At 47.4% G+C, this 20,810-nt stretch overlaps 1 protein-coding gene across 4 annotated transcripts in view; it reads right to left on the reverse strand.

Annotated features, from left to right (window-relative positions):
• The window catches only part of LOC119402223 (uncharacterized), a 310,187-nt gene extending 289,594 nt beyond the window's left edge, over positions 1 to 20,593 (reverse strand). For 3 of the 4 annotated variants that reach the window (XM_037669356.2, XM_037669352.2, XM_037669353.2), the window contains exon 1: positions 18,410 to 20,593. The gene's annotated coding sequence lies outside the window, so the exon portion shown is untranslated. The remainder of the gene's footprint in view (positions 1 to 18,409) is intronic. The other variant, XM_049418550.1, reaches the window with a different exon arrangement.
• Between the last annotated feature and the right edge of the window lie 217 nt (positions 20,594 to 20,810).

Below are 20,810 nucleotides of genomic sequence, written 5' to 3' on the forward strand. Positions count from 1 at the left end.
CACGTTGAAACAGTGGGAGGCGCGGCTGTCAAGCTCTGACCTGGCCGACCAACAAGCGCTGAATGACCAGGTAGAAAGGGCGGCTAAGGCCAGTGGGGCCGTCGACTAGGGCTGATGCCTTTGAAATAACTTGTGTTCAATTAAAAGTTTTTCTATTCTGTTCTAGTCAAATGACGAGCAGACACATCTGCGCTTTGCGAGTAGACGCATCCGACAACGACGTCCTTTCTTTCCCGCTACAACAATTCTGGGAAGTGGAGGCCATTGGTATTGTGGATGCACCAGCATCCATGCAGGAAGTGGTTTGGACGAAGTATAATGAAACCATAACATTTCAAGATGACCGCTATGAAGTGTCGCTCCCATGGAGACCAGATGGGCCGGATATTAGTGACAATCGGAAAGTAGCGCTTTCACGACTGTACCCTTTGTTTCGACAACTTTCGTCAAACGATGACGCCTTGAAAGCCTATGACAAAGCTATTAGGCCATATGAGAAGGATGGCCATGCGGAGAAGGTCAAGGACGTGCAAACATCGCGAGAAAACGTTTATTACATGGCGCATCTTAAAGCCATTCGCGAGACATCCACTACTACAAGACCGCGCGTTGTTTTCGACGCATCGTCGCATGGAAGAGCGTTATGCAGTCTGAAGGAAAGACTTCAAAAAGGACCGAACCTGAACTGCGACCTTCTAAAGATGATAAAGGTTTCGTTTGTGTGCGTTCGCACTCACAGCGGATGTACAGAAGGCGTCCCTTCAGATATCCATCTAGGAAGCGGACAGGGATGCGCTTCGCTTCCTGTGGTTTGAGGAACTACCGACGAAGAACAAACAGCTTCAACAGCTCGAGGAGATCAGAAGAACTCGGGTGCCTCTGGGAGCCACGTCGAGTCCGTTTCTCCTATCGGCTACGCTTCGGTATCACTTCATCCACATAGATTCAAAACTTTACAGCCGTGCATGTATGTGAGCTCTGGATTAACAGCTCACACATATATTTCATGATACTACCGAGGCAAAAATACTGATTCTTTCGCACTTTTTGTCAGGTAGACATCTCACGGTCCTTCCGGAAGCACAGTGGCCTGACCTCGGGAGGTCGCACAGACGCAGTGCGGGCCTGGAGACGTAGACAACAAAAGCTGAATCACTTTTGGCAACGCTGGTATAAGGAATACATCTTGACACTAAAAAAATTACAGCACATCCACGGGTGAATGATGAAGAGCTTGGGCGAAGCTCCTGAAGCAATCGTGGTCTTGGGATTCGCTTCTCGTTGAGCCCGTTTCGCAGCGGCGTCCTTGGCGCGCACCGTCACGGGATCCGCCTGGCCGCCGCCAAGCGAGCGCCCGCCGCTGCGCATCGTCCATGCTCCGCCAACGATCCGACACGTACGGCGACGATCCAGGGGAATGAGAGAGACGCTCGCTCCCCGCGCATCCCTGCGCAGCCCGCGCAGCAGCCAATCGGAGAGCAGCGGCACTTCCAGCGCCATCTACTGTCGATTCACACAAGCGCCATATTGCACACAATTCTATTGGACCAACGCCATCTAGGAAATGAGACGATTAATGGTGATGACGACACAGATTGTGTACAGCGCCATCCAGAATATTGTCTCTGAACTGCAGTTTGTATGTACTTCTATGAGACAGCGCCATCTATTGCATCATACGGGAGATCCGTTTACGCCGGACAACGGAGACGTGACAAGGTTAGACTAAGCGGAGCTACGCCCCTAAAAGTGCGCACAGCGGGTCGTAGAAGCTCGGCAACAATTTAAAATGTGGTGCCCTTGTCCTTATTAGAGATATCAAAGTGCCCATTATGTTATGGAAATTAGCTAGGGTTGTTGAATCTTACAGGGGAACGGTGGCCACGTCAGAGCATGCAAAGTCAGACTGGCAGACGGCACAGAACTCACGAGACTCGTTCAACATCTTTGTTCTCTGGAACTGCGCAAGTGGCATTGTAGACGACGGAGGATGATGGAAATCGTGCTCGCGCGGTGCATGGAAGAATAAGAAAAAGAGGAATGCTCGGGACCTGAAGAATGTGGACTGTAGGCTTGTGACCACTTGCTGCCCTTAATAGGTGGCTTAGCGCTCTGCGCCGATAAAGCCAGCAGAAGGGCCTTTTTCCCACAGCCCTTACGTGCGGTGGCCTTAACAGTGTTTATGCCTGAAATTAGGGCACGCAAGTGCAGTTTGCAAGGGTCTAGTAACATTCAAGCTTTGTGGCGGACTTCAGGAAGATGGTAGTAGGAATGCTGCTGCAAAATATCAAAACTCCTCGGGCACCTATGGTGCACCATGAAATGAATGTCCCAAATTGAATGTCAGTAACCATATATTTCGGAAATAAAATTTCTAAAAAAGTAACAGTTTCGCTTTAATGGCGAAGCAATGAATGCGATAGCAAGAAATTGGAATATCACAGGAGGAACAGCAAGCAGCTAGAAACTTGCGGCGCGCTGCTCAAACACAAAGGACGCAGGAAACGAAAGCACACAAGGCGAGTGCGAACTAGCAACTGTCACAACTCCACACTTGCAGCGCGCTTCTCAAACAGAAAGGCGGCATGGATAGAACGCACGCATAGGACGAGTGCGAGCTGTCACAGTTCTTCCTACAACTAACCCCTACTTTGGCTCTTCTAGCTAGCAAATCACTCCTTTCGCAAACGCGACCGCTGCAGCGAGCAATGTGACCATCGTGCGGTCTATAGCTTCAACGCAAACTTTACGGTGAAAGCACAAGATGTACAAAACTGCCTGTAGTAGTTATTGGGCCATCAGACAAGACAGCTAAGTCAAGGACAAGAAAAACATTGATGGACGTCACAAAATAAAAATTACATACACTTTCACTGGCCACACAATACAATAGCTCTTCCTCAAGTCCTGAACGTTACAGTCCCAAACACTGCACACGGTACCGTGGAAGGGGCAACGACGCAGTCAAGGTGCACGAGCACGTTTTGCGAGGGTGCACGAGCAGACCAGGCACTGTTCGCTCTGGAATGCAAGGACGTACGCTGCACCCGACGTAGCCCCAAGACCACGTCCTCAGTAACTGGTTTTTCCGGACCCGCTCTGACGTGGCACTATGATCATGATCTAAGCAAGATCTAAACAAATCGGTCTCCACTACAGTCGAGCCGACTCCAAAGCGCCGGCGCGATCGTATCTAGAGGAACACATGGGCAGTAAAGCGAAGAACGCGCCGCGCCACCTGTAGGGAACCGACGAAACAGCCCGCGAAGCAGGTTCCTGTACATGCGAGTCCGGCGCGGCCGGCGCGAAATGCAGCAGGATCTATTCGGAGCCGAGCGACGCCCCCGCGCGCCAGCCGCGTCGGCGGTTAGAGGACGCCGGACTATAGAGGGATGTTTTTTTGCTGACGTAACGTCACCGTGACGCGCTCGCGCGCTCGTCGACGTTACGCTGGAGTATATCAGAGCCTTAAGATAAATCTTCATTTGGGCCTAGTTTGTACATATTACTGAGACTAAAATTACAGCGCAAAAGCACTTCTTTCTCCTTACTTCCTCTTTAGTTCTTTGTCTCTGCACCGATCTGAATATAATGTCATGTCTTCGCATATCTAATACACTATCATCCTTGCTACACGTTTTGGTTTAGAACTATTGTTGAGTGTGCATGCGCGGTAAGTTGTCTTGGGCTTATATATGCATTGGCATATGAAAGAATAAAGCAGTTGTTATTCAGTGCTTGTGTCGTAAATTGCTTTTCTTCGTGGGTGTCTTGTGCATTTGCGCTATGATTTTAGCGTCAGGATTACACCTCAGGCCGAGGTGTAACATATATACTGTGATTCTGGATCAGCCGTCTTGTATCTTCCCTCCTGTGGCATAAGTCTACAAGAGCCAAAGCGTTCCCACTAGCTCGCGCCACCACGAGCCACGGTACGCTATTCTTTTTCCCTAGCCGACTGGCGACGAGTGACGTGGCACTACAACCTCAAAATGGAAAACTAGCGTTTGTTGCCAGCAATACGACGCAAACGCAGCGCGGGCAATGATGCAGCATGGACTGCGTCTCACATAATTTTAATTTCGCCACCTGTGGCGTCCCGTGCGTTTCACCCAACGCCGCATGCGTTTGTATTCTGCCGTTAGTGTCCTGGAGAGCGAATGAGGCATGGCGTAATTTTTTGTCTTTATTACGCGTAGTTTTCAATTTCATATAATTGTCTCAGCAGCAAGCTGCCGCGCGAACGGTGGCAGGTTCGAAAGTGCTGTTGAGCGCTTTGGAATTTTTTCTTCTGAATAATTTGTGTGGCTTTTATTTATATACACATACATATACATACACAGGACATGACGGCGACGGTAAAAATCCGCCGAGAGTGACCACATAATTGCAATCGCAGTAAAACAGACTCTTAGTTACCGTTCCGCACACAAGAACGCTGCATATGCTGGTGTATATGTTGTCCGCACACCGACGCAAACGAAGCAGTAATGGAAGTCACGGGGAAGAATCGTCACCATAAGTGCGGTCTTCCCCACTTCGTCGCCTTTTTTTTCAGCCAATAAATAAGATACACGTGCTTCGTTCTGTTTACAGCTTACGAAAGGGCGATACAACCATCTATTGGCGCCGAGCAGATGGAATGTACAGTAATCCTGGCACCATCAAGACCAACGTGTACGTCCTACAGTATTGGCATGTAGGACACAATGACGAAAACGAAAAGAAGGATGTTGCTAAGGTCAAGGCTATGCCTAAACGTTTTATGGGCTCAGTGCGCAATATTATTGGCGAACCAAACTCACCGGCTGCTGAGGCTGCTTTACAGCTACTTGAGGTGTTGGAGAGAAAACCAACTGGCCCAACTCTCCTTTTTGCTGGAGCCACTTCTACTGGTTCGTTAATAAGCGAATATATCACTAATTTTTGAATAACGCATACATCAAAGTCGCTTGTTATGCAATGGAATGCTCTAGCTCTACGTGGCCGCCTGTCGACTTTCATTCGGCGGGTGTTGAAGTACCAATTCTGCGAGCAAAACATAGGTGCCACTTTCCATAAATAATGGTAAGTCGAGGTCTAGCCTTGCAGTGGTCAACGACCAAGCAAAGCATCAGTTGACATACGCCGCGATCGGACGCACTTATGACACTACAACACGTCGCATACCACCAATAAATACGTGAGCCTTGTATAACACGTAAAAGCACTCGTACTCATTAACTGGCGCAAAAATCGACTCCTACTACCTCAGTACTGTTATGCAAGCCGTCTTGCAAGCCACGTTAGAAGCCGCACAGCGAGGCGACTTCATGTGGGCCTATTTACTAAGTGCACTCAACAATGGGCCACCTACATTCATTTGTGGCGCTTCTTACAGCAGCTACTCGGCCTTACATTTGTGGCCTTCTGTGTACTTCATATTGGTCCACGGGTGTAGAGCCTCATTTTACTGACCACTTTCTAACCTACGTTTAGTTAAGGACTGTCACCCCTCAGCCTCACGTATCATCTATCAGATTTGTCTTTATTAAAGGCATCTGTCGAAACCGGCTGCCATTTCAGATCTCTGCAAGCCGCACTAGAGAACATCATTGATTCCTCCATGCGGGACACTACCAGACGAGTTATTCTACCGATGCAGAGATCACCGACCAATTAAGCAATTCGAGGCCCTTCATGTACTCTTTTGCCACGCAGAACTACAAGACAAAAGGACAAGATCACCATCAGACTTTGCCTCCTGTTGCCGAACTCGGCACGTTCTACGGCATTTCGACAAGATTGACAGACCACGACGCAGGACTTTCTGCGGGTCATCGGCCCCAAGAGATCCTGCATCATATTTGCCACATGGTGTGAAACCTGTAAGTACCTCCACAACAAAGCCTACCATTCCGTGTCGTGCATATACATGAATGTCATGGTGATTTGGGAGCAGCCAATGTCTACTGTAGCGTTTTTGTTGTGACCTCTAATACCGTAATTCGTGCTCCTACGATCACTGCACCCCCGCGATCTCATGACATCTTGGCAGTATATTTTACTACGCAAGAACTTGACGCTTCAATTTCTGCTTCCCGACGCTCATCTGCGCTACGGCCTCCCGGAATCACGTACGCTGCACACTGCCATTTTGGTAGGGCAGCACGATGTATTCTCTTCCTTTGCCAATACACCTTGTGGGTGATGGGAAAGCTCCTGAGTAATGGAAGTACAGTCGCAATATTTTGTTGCTTATACCCTCAAAGGGTCCTAACGAGCTTTCCTCCTACAGGGCCGCCGATTTAGCCAGCTGCGTCGGCGAAGTAATAAAAAGCGGGGTATTGTCAAGAGTAGATCGAATCTTAGAAATCAGCCATTGTTTTTTCGAATTTATGAATGACTTTACAAAAGGCTGATTTGCCACTGAAGCTGTGGTCAACTTGGTTTCCCATGTTGAACAGGAAAGAAATGGACGCAGACTGAAGGGGGGCAGTTTTCTTTATATTGAGGGCGCCTGCGACAATGTTCTACATTATGCGATTATTTATGCGCAACAAGATTGAAACATCGGTTGGAAACTGTGTGCATGGGTCACGAGCTATTTTAGTAGCTCTAAAATTTATGACTGGCGAAAATTACGCAATCGCTGTAAACTTTACTTAAAGCACAGGGCTGCGAGGAAAAAGACACGATCATACGGAAGGGTACGGGGACAAGCGCAAACTCAAACTGCTTATCTTAGGGCGTAACCACAGAATAAATTAGAAAAATATAGCATCAAGGCCACTTCCGCATAAACCAACAATGAGATGCGAAAATTACACATGCGCAGCCAGAAACCCCTTCTCTCTACTGTACAGGCTGATGGAAGCATCCCTGCTGGAGTACCAGCCGTGCGCTCATATTAACGTGATAGCACTGAAGAGCTCATTCCGCTGAAATTCCAGTGTCAGCGTCGGTGTCGGTGGTTGTGAGCGAAAAATCAGCATTGTCCGTGACCGAAAAAGCAAGAAAGATGCAAATAAAGTAAATAACAAAACGCCAGGCCTGCGCTGAAACCGCAGCACAGTCACAGCGAAAGCTGGAAGAGCGGCGTTTCTAGAGCCTGTTCTAAGCTCTCTTGGGGCTACAATACAAGTACACTAGAAAGGTACTCACTACGCCATAAATAACAATTTTTGTGAAGTTGGGAAGCACCTACTAAGACATTATTCGTCATTCTGCGGAGAATCGAGGCACCAGCTACACGTCTGTAAGGCATTATGTGCACTTTGTTGACGCGACGACTGATGACGATGAAGACTCAGCCCTTTGTAATGGGTTGGAAGCTTTAAACGGCCCACCAGTTATGTAATTTGCATTGGGTGACGCCCGGTCGCTATTTCCCTCTCCCGTCATGCTGTATAACATACGTTGACGTGGGAGAGAGACGGGGGGGGCGAAGAACTTTACTGAGACCCCGAGGAAATGGATCATGCGCTTATGGGCTTCCTTGGCAACCAATACAAGTGCACTTGCGAGCAACCCACTACGCTATAAAAAATCATTGTAATTTTACTCAGGCCCCGAGGAAATGGATCATGCGCTTATGGGCTTCCTTGGCAACCAATACAAGTGCACTTGCGAGCAACCCACTACGCTATAATAAATCATTGTAATTTTACTCAGGCCCCGAGGAAATGGATCATGCGCTTATGGGCTTCCTTGGCAACCAATACAAGTGCACTTGCGAGCAACCCACTACGCTATAATAAATCATTGTAATTTTACTCAGGCCCCGAGGAAATGGATCATGCGCTTATGGGCTTCCTTGGCAACCAATACAAGTGCACTTGCGAGCAACCCACTACGCTATAATAAATCATTGTAATTTTACTCAGGCCCCGAGGAAATGGATCATGCGCTTATGGGCTTCCTTGGCAACCAATACAAGTGCACTTGCGAGCAACCCACTACGCTATAATAAATCATTGTAATTTTACTCAGGCCCCGAGGAAATGGATCATGCGCTTATGGGCTTCCTTGGCAACCAATACAAGTGCACTTGCGAGCAACCCACTACGCTATAATAAATCATTGTAATTTTACTCAGGCCCCGAGGAAATGGATCATGCGCTTATGGGCTTCCTTGGCAACCAATACAAGTGCACTTGCGAGCAACCCACTACGCTATAATAAATCATTGTAATTTTACTCAGGCCCCGAGGAAATGGATCATGCGCTTATGGGCTTCCTTGGCAACCAATACAAGTGCACTTGCGAGCAACCCACTACGCTATAATAAATCATTGTAATTTTACTCAGGCCCCGAGGAAATGGATCATGCGCTTATGGGCTTCCTTGGCAACCAATACAAGTGCACTTGCGAGCAACCCACTACGCTATAATAAATCATTGTAATTTTACTCAGGCCCCGAGGAAATGGATCATGCGCTTATGGGCTTCCTTGGCAACCAATACAAGTGCACTTGCGAGCAACCCACTACGCTATAATAAATCATTGTAATTTTACTCAGGCCCCGAGGAAATGGATCATGCGCTTATGGGCTTCCTTGGCAACCAATACAAGTGCACTTGCGAGCAACCCACTACGCTATAATAAATCATTGTAATTTTACTGAAGCCCCGAGGAAATGGATCATGCGCTTATGGGCTTCCTTGGCAACCAATACAAGTGCACTTGCGAGGAACCCACTACGCTATAAATCATTGTAGTTTTTGAGAAGTAGGGCAGCAGGCACTGTGCCATTTTCATCATTCTACGGAGAGCCGTGGTACCTGCTAAACGCATGTAAGGCATTATGCGCACTTTGTTGATGCTGTGCCTGATGACGATGAAGAATTATGGCAGAGCCCTTTGTAATGGGTTGGAAGCAATCAACAACCTATTCGTTGCGCAATTCGCATTGTGTGACGCCTTGTAACTGAATTTTCGTTGTGCGACGCTTGGCACATATTTTACTCTTCTTCCACGCTGTATTGCATATGCTAATGTGGTTCCTTCCCGACATGAAGCCTGTACAGGACCTTTCTGCAAAGAAGTTTCAAGCACCGGGATGGCTCAGAGGTTGAATACTGGGCTCCCACGCAGAGGGCCCAGGTTCGAACCTCGTTCCATCCTGGAACTTTTTTTTCTTATTTCGACCGATGCTGGTTACGGACACCGGCGGCGGCGGACAACTACGGTGCCAAAAACGGCCGGTGAAATGATCTCATAACAGCTTTCGCTGTAAAAACTTTCTTCTAATCTCATAAAAGCTTTCGCTGTAAAGACAGCTTTCGCTGTAAAAAGTCTGGTCTCATGTAAAGTTATTCATAAATGTCCTCGAGATGAATAGCCATACGAATGTAATGCATACTTGAAGCAGTGGTTGGTTCTGCATTACCATCTTGCATGCGCGTTTTCCAGAAACTGCATTTCCATACGGAAAAACATATCAAAGGGCACTTCATCAAGCAACGTTGGGAGAAGGTAACGTTTAGTATGTGTAATAATGTTAAAATCATTTTTGAGGGTTCGTTCAAGGATGTCCCAAAACAGAATGACATATTTCCAGCTAATAAAACATTGTGCTATTGTCTCTGGTACATCGCAGAGACGACAGCTAATTGAAGAAACAAAAATATCTTTCCTTTACAACCTTGATTTTGAAAATCCGGAAATAAACACTACATGAATGTCATGTAGTGGGAGGATTCTCCTTAACGCATGTAATATTGCAAGGCAGCGGCGTAGAATCGCGCCAGGCGTCAAAACATGCGAATGGCACAACGAGCCGGTGTTTTAAAGGCCCACCCATTTCAAAGCACTCAGACATATTTAATTATCATCGGCAGCAAAAGCATCAACAAAGAGAGCAGCTGCGTGGGTTCACGTTCTGACTTACGGACGCGTAGTGGGGCCTTCGCTGATTCGCAATAAGAAGAATTATGGCGTGGTGGACACTTCGCAACTGTACTCGCAGTAGGCATTCTAGAATAGCTTGAAACGGCCAATGTTAAGCGCACAGACGTTAGTTTCATAGCGGCATGGTAGAGGTATTCACCGAGAACCTAAACCGGCCTAGCAATTGAGAAGGCGATGCGCGCGGGGCCCAATTACGCTATCGCGTTCTACTCTTGAAGGCGCAGCTGAAACGTCCTACTTTTTTTTTCGACTTCTTCCAATAACCGTGATCTCATCCGTTCGAGCATCACACATGCACGCATTACAACACTCGGCTAAATTATGTTTCTCCTGTTTTTCTTAACATTTAACAGATGCTTCCTCCCTCTGTCATTTAAGCAGCGTCTCGTTTGGCCTGTGTAGACGTTTCCGCAGCTGAATGGAATTCCACATACCGCTCCGACAGCCCATTTGACGCAGCGCCTCGCATGCCTAGTGTCGTAAGGCGCTGTTTTTCCCACTAATGATGGAGTAAAGAATAGGCCCCTTCTTTGAGGCCGATAGAACAATCGGAACTGCATATTTTCAGGCGACTTTTTTGCGGGAATGCGACGCGCGGTGCACTTAAGGCAGAACCTCGGGTCGCGCCACCTGGTGCGAAATGTCGGCTCTTGCTGCTTTTGTTGTGCCCTTAACCTTTTATAACACGCTCTCAGCTACTGCGACAATTACATAGCGAGGGTACCCAGCCTCTGCTGGTCTGCCAACCTGCATAGAAAAACTTTCGCGCATCTTGTGGTCGCACGAGTTTTTGAGAAAAGACTCCAGGCACATCATAATACCACGTTTTAGCATTTTATAATGGGCTAATTGGGGCGGAAGCAAAGGCTTTTTTTGTATGTGTTAATACCGCCAGCATACATGATCTGCTTCGAACGTCAGTTTATTATTTAAAAATGGCAGCTGTTGTCAGCCGGAAGAGAAAGTCTTCTACCATCCACTTTACAAATATTTAAGGTGTCATCTATTGCATTCTCGTGCGTCCAGTTAGTGCTAGGTTGTGAAGGAATAAAAAATCGTCCACATGTCTAAGAACTAGGGGTGTGCGAATATCAAATTTTTCGAATACGAATATCAACCTTCGAATATCGAATCGAATATCGAATATCAAAGGGAAAATGCCTCCACAGTAACAATGTTTTATTTAACATTTGAAAAAAAAAAACATTAACAGCCTGACTGGCAACACAACATACACTGCTATCTCCAGAACACAATGTCCAGGCTAGCACAATGCACATCACAACACAAGCAAATATCACGACACAATGAAAGTAATGACTACATGTCATCATGAAGAAATATGAGTTGCTCCACATGATCAGGCAGCAGGCGCTCCCTTGTAACACAGACAGCCCGCCCCCCCCCCCCCCCCCCCCCGCCACTGCAAAGGCACGCTCGCTTGGAACAGAAGTGGCTGGTATAGGGACGTACATGGGGCAAAGATTTGCCAGACTGGGGTATCTGAAGGTGCCTACAATCCGCCACCAGTCACATGGGTCACTGTCTTTCTTCAGAAGTGGTCCCGCATAGTGAACGAGTGGTAGTGCGGCACGTTACGCCCGCATAATATTGAAAATGTACGGTTACATGATCGCCAACAGCGCTGCACGTCGGAGATGCACCAGCAATAAATCATACGTATTGGGGCGCTCGTCGCAGGCAGATATCGTGCCTCCGTGTACTTACGATGCTTATCGCTCCTCTCGGCAACGTTTTAGCTATACGAACACAGCAGAAATGTGGAAGACGAGTTATTTTATGCATGATAATCGAATCGCATATTCGAATTTTTCGAATATTCGAAGTTATCAAATATTCGAAACTTTTCGCATACACGGTTGTCGAATCGAATACGAATATTTCGAATGTAATATTCGACGAATATTTGAAACTTTCGAATATTCGCACACCCCTACAGTAAGAACATTACAAATCACGGTCTTTTCAAAAGCGTGGTCAACTTCACTGTTAACAAAAGCGAAAAAATTTTACAAAGGACAGGTGCTACCGTCGAACCAACACAAATGCGCTTCCTTTGTAAAATAACTCATTATCGTTAGAGATCAACGTGCACTTCAGATAAAGTTCTAGCACTTGCAAAAAATTATCGGCACTGATCAAAGTTTCATTCAAAAAAGCGATATCACCGTCGTCTCGATGCAAGCTCTTACTGTGTTAAGGAGTTTTTGGTGGGGTATTCAATAGAAATGGTCTTCAACATCAACCGAAGATCCGAGGCCGACACAACTATTATCTTGCAAGAAACTAATCGTATCATTTGAATCCCTCACTAGAAACGGGTTGTTTCAGAACCCTTCAAGAGGCTTAAAAGAAACTTGCTAACCTGCAACTGCCTAGTGTCTGCTTCCCTTAAAATGGTGTGGAGGGGATATCGACTTTGTGCGTCTTGGCTGTAAAGAACACGTTGATGGACATTATCTTACTCTCTTTTATGCGTTTAGCCAAGTCCAATCAGTTCATTTGCGAGCACAAATCCTCCGCTTACCGCTTGACCTGTGACGCACGCACCTTGGCAACACGGAAGTTCTTGTAGATTGCCTGGGTAGCATTTTGTTTTGAGTAACTTAGCAGGCAGCACTGCGAAGCAACCCTCCTTGTCGGCTTGTAGTCGGCCCAGATCTTTTTGCCTCAAGTAATGGTGTACGTGGCGAAGAGGGTCACTGGTGGTTCCACAGGAATTTTTGTGAACATTCTTTAACAAACAGTCAACGCCTTCGACAATCCATTTTTCTTCGTTCTGCCGTCCAGCTTTTGCGGATATCGGGCGATTCAAGGCCATACGTTTGTGAGGCGGAACGCTCATCGTATAAGAAAAATAGGGGCCCTTCTCCTAAACAGAGGCCACTCTGTCGCTTACAGTATCATCACCAGGAATAAAAAGAACTCCGCTTTTAATTTACTTCTTCTTCCGAGGCACGTCTCTGTCAAATCAGGGTTGAGGGTTCCGGACGACCAAACCTGGGCCACGTGTGCTGCGATTCGGCGTATAGCCTGGAGATACCTATCCGACAACCATTTGGAATGTTCAGCATGGCAGAGCACCTAAGCAAGTCCCGGTGAAGCCTTATTTGTCACCACAACTCTGATTTGATGATCTTGCTAACACGTCTAGAATGCCCAATTGAAGGTGAGGCGCTTCCGAAAAGGACTTGAAATACTGGCGTCACGACGCCTTGTCGAAAGTACAAGGCAATCAGTCTGGCTTGACACGGAGAATGGACGATGAGGGAGCCCACGTAATCTTTCACGAAACTATGTAATGCTACAGAAAATACCCCGCTTCAATTCCTCTTTGAACTCGTACTTTTAACTGGTGATTATGGCCGATAGCTGCGACATGCACAAGCAGCAGGGGACAACATCGCCACCAATATCGCCCAGAGAAATTAGCTTTCAGCCGCTTACGTTGTTAAGTCGCCATAATGGAGGGCACCATGAGAGATGCCATCGAGACTGTTCTATGAATGTTTCCTTAGTAATGTGTTTATACGACCCTATCTTGCAATTATATGCTAAATACAAATGAAGTTCGAAAAGCAAAGCATTCCTGGTCTTTCTGGCACTTTGAATTACGTCGACCAGCGCGGCACAGTTGGATTTTGCCCGTGTAGTATGGTAAGAACAGTTTTATTTGAGTCCTCAGGAATCAATGTGCGACTGATGCCAGTACCAAGGGATAATTATCCAAAACATGCAAAGTGTAATCTACAGACTTAGGAACATTCGGCCATCAAAATCCAATGACAACACGATGACGTTTCCTTAATCGAATGACGACACTAATTTCTTCAATATTTGTAAGCTCCACCAAATGACGAACTGCTTTGACGACATCACTTGTCGCATAGAAATATAATACAAAGTGAATTTCAATAGCTGCTCTCTCACAATTGCTCTGACTGCAAAATCATATTGCTCCTGTAACAATGTTCATGTAAGCGCAGATCTTGGTGACTCTTTTGAACAAGGTTATTTAAATTTTCTGTGGCACACGCGCTCTTGTAGAAGAAAGTGTAGGTGTGAAGGCATTATGCATGCAATTGTTAAAGTAATATATAGCTCAGACATCTCCTCTTGTTTCGGCACTATGCAGTCTTATTATAATGAAATGAACCAGTTAAAGATTTTTCTACACTCGCTATGGCAAACGTACCATACACTTTCTAAAGTTTTTTTTAGCTATGCTCTGCTAAACCAGCGTGTGATTTTATAGATATATACCTCAGGAAAAAAACAGTGTTTTTTGCAATGCAGACGTGCCCTTAAATGTAAATGAGAGAACAAAACAGCAGTGCCATTTCCCATGCACGTTTGTCATGCTGATGTTGCAGCAGCAATCGCGATAAAGCAATAGAATTGAACCTATGGTATATCTGCGAACCTTGAAATTACTTGACTTATAAAAAAAGAAATTTGGCAGATCCCACGTACCGTGGGAGTCGATGTTATGCGAAGCATGCGGCGGGAAGGTGGCTGTAGTGTAATTTTTTTACTGAGCGAAACGTTACAAAATGACGCTAAAGATTTGTATAAATTTTATATGCGCACAATGATCTTGAAGAGTCGCATACGTGTCATATAACCAGTTGTTTACAGTTGGGTATACGCTGCCAATGGCAACGTGGGTATTACTAACACCATAAGCGGCAAGCTGATATGTAGTGCTTATACCTGTCCCTTATCATGGAGAACGCACGCACGTTGCACGAACCCGCGTGCATGTGTGGAAGAGGTTCTTAGTTCCTGAACAAGGTCATCATCACCGTTGTCAGTGAGCACCAGCAGCTGGTCATAACTTGTTATTGGATACGGTCGTGATCGCGGTGACGAGGGGTCCATGTGTAGTGAAGTATGAGGTATAGTACAGCTCTTGTAAATCGAGGATGCCTCGGTCATTTCGTCGGCAAATTGTCTGTCGGTAGAGCCGGCGACATGTCGGAACCTGAAGTCATCCTTCGCGTTCGTGAGGTGTAGGCCGTCGAGGCTGGTAGGCCTACAGTGCTACGCAGACCTACATCAGTGTATGGCGCTTGTCGTATTCGTAGATTACCTGGGTGCATGTGACCTACGTAGCCTAGTCTACAAGCGGCTGTCATTCAATTTGGCATCATCTTCGGTCAGCCTGAGGTCAGCATCACCCAGCCTCGTAAGAAATGAAGCGGACACTGCGTCGTTCTGGCGGACTAAGTGCACTTTACAGTGCCATAATGTGAATATCATACTTGCGTTAATGTATTTCTCCGGGGTCGAGCAGTGCTTCAATATAGCTTGCTGAATCATAGTAATGCAAATGTAATGTTTATTACACTGCTATAAAAGCGGAGCCAACACTGGAACCACAGACCATAGAGTTTCCTAAAATTAACTAGAGGGAACTCTGTGGCGCTGCGATCGTTCAGTCACCATGGGAATGATGGGTAGTACACGGATTTGCCTAGTCTTTGTACTTGCGGTCTTCGAACGCACTTGTGGCTTTGTTTATTGCTGTGTTTTGGTTTTCTTTCAGATAAAAGAATGGATCGTTGTGAACTTCGTGACCAGATATGGATTGGTGAGCCTAAAAAAGTTAAGTGGTGAAGTGGAACTGTTGAACGATTGCTGAACATCATCTTGCGACAAAGCGGATGCAGGCGACGCCCAGCCAAACGGAGCCGAAAGTACGAAATTTAGACAAATCCATGTACTACCCATCATTTCCATGCTGGCTGAAGCGCCATGCGTTGCAGCTGCCATATTCACTAGCGCCAGAGTTCCCTCTAGTAAGTATTGTAGGAAACTATATGCCACAGACGTTCATCTGCTATGACGGCTGTATCGTAGGAGTACACGTCGTAGGAGTATCATGTAGTGTTTATTGCTTTCTTCCAAAATTAGATAGCCAGCATCATAACCTCAATTGACGTCATACCGAAATTACGCCCTAATAGGCTGGTTTTCCAAACCAGTTTATAGACGCGGCGTGGCTCCGTGGTAGAATACCTGATTGCCGCGCAGAATTCTTGGGTTCGATTCCTGCTGGGATCCTAATTTTCATTCATTCCATTCGTCGGGTCAACGCTGCCAATGTCAGTTTTCCTGGGTAGATATAAACTGTCAATCACCTGTGGCGCATACCCGTGAACCGCGGCCCATGGTAAACGGGTACGTGCCACACGTGTCTGGAGGAAAGGGTTTGACGACGTACGCGACGGCATTATCGCGTTATTAAAGACGATAGTCTTTCTTGGGGAACTTAAACGCAGAAATTTTGGTCTGTCTTTCTGTCTGTCTTTCTGTTTGTCGGCACGTCCCTCGATTCAGCCACTCGGCCAAAGTTGAACCACTTGCCCAAGGGCCAGCCGTCTTGAACTGGTACGGCTGTTCATACTTGTGAACGTTGTCGATCAAAAAGTAAATATCATGCGTATCTGAGGTGCAACATCACTAGGTAAGTATTAGGTGGCGTGTTCCTTGAATAGAAAATGCATACATATGTAATTTTAAGGACCCTAGTTTCTTAAGCTGCGCTGAAAATGCATAAGAATGGAAGCTTGAGCGAGTTGGTATGCGTTCATCTTTGTTGAAACAGCGCTCACTAGACGACGACGAAGTAAAAGAAGGCACAGGACAGGCGCTGCCTGTCCTGTGCCTTCTTTTACTTCGTCGTCGTCTAGTGAGCGCTGTTTCAACAAAGCTGAAAATGCGACTGCGCTGAAATTTGCCTTCCTCCGTGCCCTTCGCACGAGCTCATGGTTGTGTTTCGGTTTCGGTTCTGTATTGCACTGTACGAATGCCATGGGTTGGTGTAGAAAAACTTTAGTTTTGAGAAGGCGAAGAAAGTGAAAAAAAAATTTTTAAAAATGAAAAAGCAGCGTTGTGGGCGGCCTTCAGGCTGCCGGTTGTGGGCGCCGCTCTGGCGTTCCTGTTTTACCCAGGCGACGTGTAAATAAAAGAGTGTGTGGAGAGTACTCGTTGAGTGCGGACGTTTCTCTGCTTCAGCGCTTCGCGCCAAACCGCGTTTTCGGGCTGGCTGGCGTCCCCGCCGGTCGCGTTGGTCACCGCCGGTCTTCGCCTGCTGCTGCGCCGGGACTACCAGCACGCAACACAGCACTCATGTTTCCCGACGTATTGCCAGATGGCGTCCATAGCTCACACAGCGCCTCTTCTATCGTCTTTACACATTTGCAGCGAAGCACGCAGATACGCGGCAAATTTTTTTATGTCATGACTCGACAGTCATATTCGTGAAATGGTGTTACGCTCGCATGCCAATTTTGGTCTACACCAAGTTAAGGAGGCAATCATGAGAGCACCCAGACGTAGATAGATAGATAGATAGATAGATAGATAGATAGATAGATAGATAGATAGATAGATAGATAGATAGATAGATAGATAGATAGATAGATAGATAGATAGATAGATAGATAGATAGATAGATAGATAGATAGATAGATAGATAGATAGATAGAAACGCTCAAAATGCCAAAGGTTCCCTAAGAAATGCTTCGCATTTAGAATTATACAGAACTACATCACGCGGTCACAAAGCGTGAAATAAGTCAGTCCCATTGAGAGCGCGAGTCGCGTTTATCTTAATCACAAGGCTGTGAATGTTAATTCCTTCATAGCATCCCAGGCAGCACACAACGTCGGGCCGATATCGGTTTTACGGCGGCTCTGCGAGGCCCAATATCGGCCCAATGATGCCGGCAGTGAGCCACTGTTGGCTGAACAATTGAATTTGGCCGGCAACACTGGGCTGGTTTTCCCACTCTTCCTCCCACATTGGGTTTTCACTGGCAATACTGGGCATGGTTTGCCGCCGCCCCGCCGATATCGTCTGAGCCGCTGCCTTTTGCCGGCTAAAATTGGGCCACTTTTTCCGTTCTTCAGCCTACACCGGCGACTTCCCAACGTCAGCGGGGCCAACACCATGCCAGCATCGGCTAGCCTACAGAGGCCCAACGACAGCTTGCCATCATCGGATGAATAACGGCAGGCCCGCCTCGGACCGACGCTGGCTAGCCCACATCGGCCCAAGTGGGTGAAAGTAGCGCGAGCGTGATTTGCCGACGCGCGCCCAATATTGCTGCCGACATTTGCCGACGTTGGGCCGAGATCGGACCAATGACGGCGTGCTGCTTGGGATAACTACAGGGAAGAAGTCTGAATACTCTATACTGAAAACGTTTTCTCTGCCTCTGCCGGCTCTTTCTCTTTCTCCCAAAAAAATATATTTGTTCCGAAAATTATATGACCGATCGCTAGCAAGCCAAAAGACACAGTTAATGTAAAAGTTTTGCGCGGTACTGTGCTTCATTTCAATGTTTTCACACTTGGGACGTCCTTGGGGTTTTTGGGAACGGCTTCATCGAAAAGAACCACAAGGCAGAAACACAATCGAAACTCACTGAGACTTTCTACGTTGCACGTGGGAATGTCGCAACCACCTTGCCAACCTAGAACACTCACCCCCTCTCCAACCAAGCCAGTGGAAAGCCGCTCTTTGCTGCAAAGTCGTGGACTACCAGTGAACACTGGCTGACCGGGCCGCGTATTATGATTTCCTGGCGCGGCAGCGCACGCGAGAGAGAAAAAAGAAAGTGCGAGGAGGACGCCAGCAGCTCCTCCGCGACCGCTTGCGCGCTATTGGTTCTCCTCTTAGGGTCACGTGGCTGGGCACGCGAGAGCGTTCACGAACGGACGCACGCACGCACGGAGTAGTGTTTACGGCTGTTCCATCGTACGCAAGCACCCTCATCCTAGCCACGCCAGCCACGCGGCAGATTCGCACCACGCACATGGCGGACGCTCAAGTTCGCGCGCCTGTTCCGAGTTCCGCTTGCCCATCTCACGTTGAGCGGGTTTCAATAAACGTGCTTCCGAGTGACATGTTGGACACGAGTACGCCTACGTGCGAAATAAACGCCAGATCTCATAGCCCATGTAACATCGAACAGGTTTCGATGAGCACAAGGACGTTCACGCGTGAGTTAGACACAAGTTCTAACTGCCCATCAAACGTGAAGTGCCTCCGCGTCGACCTGTGCACGGACGGCGACGCACACGAGTGGATCGCCAGCTACATTAGGAAAACCAACACGACATGGATCGTCGACAGGGAAACCCGAAATCCAAAGAGGTAAGTTCATGTGTTCGTTTTTCTACAAGTGGTGAATAGGCCAGTCTAATAATATTTGATGATATCGACGCCAATTGCGAAAATGCTAAATGCGAAAGCGCTAAATGCTCGCTCATCGTATCGAAAAACCGCGCGGTCTAGGACGTACAGTGACATGTAGAAATGTTAAATGGGGGCGTAAACACGCGAAAATGGACTATCGAAAATGCAAACATTACATGGCCGCAGGCCCGTAGCCAGGGGAAGGGGCGGGCGGGGGGCCCGCCCCCCCCCCCCCTCCAAATGTTTATGATATATGGTGTTTTACCGAAAGTAAATAATGGTATAGGCGTTTTGCTCAAATAGTCAAAGTTTTCAGCAAGTGGGCGCACCCCGAAAACAATTCCTGGCTACGGGCCATCATGGCCGTATGCTAGGGAGGGTAATGCTTCAGCAGTGCGTTGCTTGCGGCGCGATCCGATCTGTCACTCAAACTTTTGAACGAGCCAAACGGGCGACAGGGCCGCAAATAGGAAAAGTTAGTGATAAAATCTTCTGCAGGTAAGCATGGTTCAATGGACGCAGCTATTTCAGGCATAGCTTTCCAAAAATGGAAAATAATCACACAATATCACCAAAATTCACAGTAAAAACAGAGGCCTCTTGGTTTCAGTTCAAAACAACCTTTCAAGTACACTAATCGTACCAGTCGTTGACAATTTTGCGGACTTCAGCAGCGGCATTTCCATGCTTGCAGCTGCGGCTTTAGTGCACAATATCATTGCATCATTCAGTCCAAAACACAGCGTCGAGCGAGCATTCAGTAGTAGTAAACAACTTTATTAGGAAAGCCGTCGGTTTCCTAAGCGGAGATGGCTGTCAGGCCGTGCCTGGTTGCCACCTCGTCAGCGCGTTTGATGGCCCGGAGCTGGGTGTCCAGGCTTGTACGTCAGCTGGCAAGAAAGCAATCGCGAGCATTCAGCGCTTTCGCATTTAGCATTTCCGCGATTGGCGTCGATATCATCAAATGTTTTTATTAGACTGGGCCTATTCGCCACTTGTAAAAGAAACGAACACGTGAACTTGCCTCTTTGGATTTCGGGTTTCCCTCTCGACGATCCATGTCGCGTTGGTTTTCCTACTGTAGCTGGCGATCCACTCGTGTGCGTCGCCGTCCGTGCACAGGTCGACGCGGAGGCACTTCACATTGACACTCGGAACCACGTTGCTCATCGAAACTATCGAAACCCGCTTGCAGGCGCCCTCGGTGCGCGTATCTGCGGCGTCTCGGCGTGGCGAGGGGTGCTTCCGAACGATGGAACAGCCGTACACACTCCTCCGTGCGTGCGGAAACCTGCTCGCCAGCCCAGCCACGTGACCCCAAGAGAAGAACCAATAGCGCGCAAGCGCTCGTCGAGGGGCCGCTGGCGTCCTCCTCGCTCTCTCTTTTTTCTCTCTCGCGTGCGCTGCCGCGCCAGGAAATCATAATACGCGACCGGGCCTCCCAGAATTCAGGAACAAATTGAGGCTCTGGACAGAGGGCTCCACTTTCTGGGACTGCACAAGCAAAAGCGTCAAATAATTATTTCTTTTTATACTAATTGCTATGGCAACTCTGCCGCGACATCTAGTATTGTGTCAGGTGAACCGCCAGCTCGTTATATGACTAATTCGAGATATATTGAGCCCAAATTGTTGTCGTCATCATCCTCATTATGTGTGTTGCGTGTAATGCGTCATGAAGGTCTGAGT

Source organism: Rhipicephalus sanguineus, chromosome 8, assembly GCF_013339695.2.
Source record: "Rhipicephalus sanguineus isolate Rsan-2018 chromosome 8, BIME_Rsan_1.4, whole genome shotgun sequence".
NCBI classification, from domain to species: domain Eukaryota; kingdom Metazoa; phylum Arthropoda; class Arachnida; order Ixodida; family Ixodidae; genus Rhipicephalus; species Rhipicephalus sanguineus.